This window comes from Manis pentadactyla, chromosome 12 (genome assembly GCF_030020395.1).
Source record: "Manis pentadactyla isolate mManPen7 chromosome 12, mManPen7.hap1, whole genome shotgun sequence".
In the NCBI taxonomy this organism is placed as follows: domain Eukaryota; kingdom Metazoa; phylum Chordata; class Mammalia; order Pholidota; family Manidae; genus Manis; species Manis pentadactyla.
In genome coordinates this window covers 59,173,019-59,177,584 of record NC_080030.1, presented here as the reverse complement: position 1 = coordinate 59,177,584, position 4,566 = coordinate 59,173,019, and the positions used below count along the sequence as shown (strand labels likewise).

The 4,566-nt window shown below is 36.7% G+C and overlaps 1 long non-coding RNA gene across 1 annotated transcript; it reads right to left on the bottom strand.

The window, feature by feature from the left end:
• Positions 1–568: 568 nt before the first annotated feature.
• On the bottom strand, positions 569–4,566 carry LOC130679943 (uncharacterized). Its single transcript, XR_008992931.1, has 3 exons — positions 4,434–4,566; positions 3,747–3,860; positions 569–925 (listed from the first exon to the last, which is right to left on the bottom strand). It is a non-coding gene; the product is annotated as an uncharacterized LOC130679943 (long non-coding RNA).

Here is a 4,566-nt window from a genome sequence, read left to right as displayed (position 1 = left end):
TTGACCATAGATTGGAGGTGCCCACAACCTCCTCCTCAGGTTTGATTAATTTGCTAGAGCACCTCACAGAACTCAGAGAAACATTTTACCTACTAGATTACCAATTTGCCACAAAGGATATTAAAGGATAGACTCAATAGACATATAAAGAGATACATAGAGCAAGGTACATTGCAAAGGGCCCCTATCTTCCATGAGCTTCCATGCCCTCTCCAGGCACACTACTATCCCCCGTCTCCAGCCTGGTGTTCACCATCTGGAAAGCTCTCTGAACCCTCTCCTTCTGGCTTTTTAATGGAGGCATGATTACACAGGCCTGATTGAAGAAATCATTGGCCATTGGTAATTGCACTCAATCTCCAGCCCCTTTCCTCTACCAGGATGTTGCGGGTGGGACTGAAAGCTCTCCCCCTCCCCCATCTTTAGGAGATTTTTAAACGTCATGTCTTTACTATAAACTCAGCTGTAGTAGAAAGGGGCTTGTTATGAATAGCAAGACACTTATTTCACCTTTATGGCTCTGAAGCAATTTCAGCAACTGAGACAAGAGACCAAACAAAATGAAAGATCCGTCTATTTCTTTTATCACTGAGGAAATTTGAAGGGTTTGGGGAGCTTTGTGCCAGAAATGGGACTAAGTCCATGTATTTGTTTTTATATTTATGGATTATTTATTTATATATTTTTATTTATGTGTGTATATATCTATATGTGTGTGTGTGTGTGTGTGTGTACCCTTCTGTTAGCTTTGTTTTTCCTCCTGTAGGCTGGCAGAGGACACTGAAATAGCCAGCACACAAAACTACCATTTGTGCACAACTGAAGAGAGCAGGGACTGTGTGGCACCCTGGGCATCGCACATCCCTGGAGTAGGACCTGGAGCTCTGCAGCAGGTGCTTCTCCTTGGGTCTCCTTTTCTCCTCTTCTGGAAAGGGAGGAAGGAGATATGAGAAAGGCATGTTCTTTTTTTTTTTTTCTTTAATTTTTTATTAAGGTAATATTGATATACACTCTTATGAACGTTTCACATGAAAAAACAATGTGGTTACTACATTTACCCATATTATCAAGTCCTCACCCTTACCCCAGTGCAGTCACTGTCCATCAGTGCAGCGAGATGCCACAGATTCACTATTTGCCTGAGAGAGGCATGTTTTTATGGGGACGTCTTCACTACTGGAAACTATATTTCTTATAAATCACAACAGCATACCTCCCCTGTAGGTGGCCATTATGCAGCTCCATTAAGGGCCTGAATAGAATAAAAAGGGAAAGAAATGGAAAATTTGCTTTCCCTGCCTGTCTAGCTGGGACATTGGTCTTCTCTTCTAGAGCTGGGACTTTAGCACCCTAGTCCCTGAGTCCTCAGACCTGGCTGTCACCACACCACTGCTCTCCTGGGCCTTCAGCCTGCCTATGGCAGGTCGTGGGATTTCTCAGCCCCCATAAATTGTGGAGCCAATTCCTTATTAAAAAGTTATCTATATCTCTCTCCTATTGGTTTTGTTTCTCCGGAGAACCTTGGTTAATACACAGGTCAGTTATTTTAAAAAATACATATATATAGGAGCCATTATAGAGAGTTTTGTGGGAAGCCATTCAACTTCCAGCAACATAAGGCTAAGAACTCTGACATACTGAAAGTGTTAAGTCTTTATTTTTCACCTTCTGGTGTGCAGGCATTTGGATCTCTCTTCTACCAATTGCTGAAATTTCTCATGTAGGGAAAGCTAGGTCTGCTGCATCTACATAGGGAACCCATATAATACTTTATCTTCTTTCCAACTCGTGGTATGAAAATATTTTAAATATTTACTATTTAGTTTCAAATTTAATATTTTATTATATTATATTACCTGAATCCTTCATGTTAATTTACAGTTGTATTTTCTTTCATAGATAGTAATTTCATCTAACAGGAACTGACAAGTTATGGTCTACAGCCTGTTTTTGTATGGCCTGTAAGCTAAGAATGGTTTTTACATTTTAAATGGTTTTTAACAAATCAAAACAATAATATTTGATGACATAAGGATTATGTGAAATTCAATTTTCATTGTCCATAAATAAAAGTTTATTGGAACACAGCCACATCCAATCATTTACATAATATCAACGACTGCTTTTGGGCTACTATGGAGAGTTAATTAGCTGCAACAAAGACCATATGGCCCTAGAAAGCCCAAAATAGTTACAATCTGGCTGTTTACAGAAAAAAGTTTGCTGACCCCTATTCTTCATAGCAAAAACATGCTTGTTTAGTTTCCTTTGCATATTATCTAGCCTTTCTAATAAAGATGGTAATTCACAGTCATAGTTTTGACTAAGCCCCTCAAAATCTATAAGATGGGAAAAGGTTTTACCAAGTTGTATCATATTCTTCACAAATCTAGTATATAGGGTGTGTATAATAAATGTTTATCAGATAAATTAGTAAGTGAATAACTGGTGATTCTGATAACATGTAGCCTCAGCAAGAAGCTAAAGTAAAGCATACTTCCAGAAGGGTATCCATATATGATATTTCAGTTCTTTCCCAACAGATTTACAGCATGTTAAAGTGGCAGGAGACACCCTGTTACTAGAGACAGTACCATAGAATAATAGACCTAGATAGGAAACATTTCATACTGCTGCAGACTTTAAGCAAGACTATATATTTGAAAATTCCCAAAAGATAAGTTTTCCCTGTAATAATAATAATAACCACAACAACAACCTAGGACAGTTTATAACTTCCTGTAGTTAGATATTTTAGAATGTCACAACTAAACTCTTTAGAAGTATTTACTTTCATTAGCTTAATTCTACATCATAAGCATATTTCCAATGGCATCCATTCAGTTATCATATAAATAGCATTTGCCATAAAGTTTTATAGTTGTGTCTACTTTCCCTTGGTCATCTTACTCTCAGTTTTGGGGCAGTTCTTGGTATATTTTTACATGTTAAAGAGTTACCACCACACCCCATCCCTAGTAACCATATGATGGGGGTTAATAAATTATGATAGTAAGAATATTGAACTTGGAATCTAATATTCAAGATGTGAATTTTGACTTAAGATAGTGCCTACAGTATTGTGGATGTTTAGGGAATATTTGTCTTTTGGTCCTTTTCTCTGTGAAACTGGATGATTTACTGACTCTCTCTGAGCCTCAGTTTCCCTATCTGTGAAATATGAGAAAATTGACTCTTGAACAACACAGATTTGAACTGTTTTTTTTCCAAAAACTACAGTACAATACTGTAAATGTTTTTTCTCTTCTGTATGATTTTCTTAATAACATTTTCTTTTCTATAGCTTATTTTATTGCAAGAATACAGTATATAATGTGTATAACATAGAAAATATGTATTAACCAACTGTTTATGTTATCACTAAGGCATCCAGTCAACAGTAAGTCATTAGTAACTAAGTTTTGGGGAGTCAAAAGTTATACATGGTTATTCAGTTGATGGGTGTGTCCGTGCCCTAGCCCCATGTTGTTCAAAGGTCAACTGTAAATCCTGGGTCGATGTGGAAATCAAATGAGATGTTGTTGAAAACAGTCATTAACCCTATGAAGTATTACATAATTGCCAATTCTTGAGAGGAAGTGAGAATTCAAACATAGAAGAAAAACTTCTACAGTGGCAGCACAAATTAAAGGGTCATAAAGTCAACACTTGACATTGCCTTCTCCCCATCCACCAAAAAAAATTGGAGTGAGAGAGAGTATTTACTTTACTTGATAAATACAGACCTGGGATTTATACTGTAGGCCAGCCTCTCTTCATTCAGGTCAATATGGGACTACAGCAGTGACCCCCAATGAATTCCAAAAGAAGGTCCTGACATGCTGAAATCTGTATTGGAGCTTTTTTAGAACAGGCAAACAAAAATTTTTGAAAACGTGCTTCATTAGAATTAATAATGGATTGTCAATCAAATACTATAGATCACTTTGCCCAATGGTATAAAAGATACACAGATATTTTCTAAACAGATTTTTTTAAAAATCAGAGTTTAAGAAAGCTGCACAGCTCTGGCTATTTTACACTAGAATGTGAATACTGAGTTCCCTTAAATGGACATTGATTATTTCAAATCTCAGAAAAAAAGTATTTGGTTTTAACTTTTATAAATACATTTTTGTGTTTGCTTTTCATAAAGGGGCCATGGTTTTGTTTTAGAAGTAAAGTTAAGACTTTGTTTTATTTCTATTTATCTTTAGTTTGAGGGCAATATTTTGGTTGGTCAGTAAGGTCTCTGTCCTAGCACCTCAATTTGCTGTTGTAATGTGAAAGCAGCCATAGATAGTGTATAAATGATTGAGCACTTGCTGTGATCCCATAAAACTTTGATTGCAAAACAAATGGCCAGCCTATAAGCTCTAGTTTTCTGACTCCTGTTCTATAGTAATAAATAAAGACCACCAGAAACAGCTTACTTTTATCTAGAAGAACAAGCAGTATACAAGAGTCCTGTCCCAGGGCTATATGGAATCTCCAATTCTCTGTCATAATCTAGTCCACAGGAAATTTGATAGTCTTGTCATTCCACAGGACTTCACAGTGGTCTCC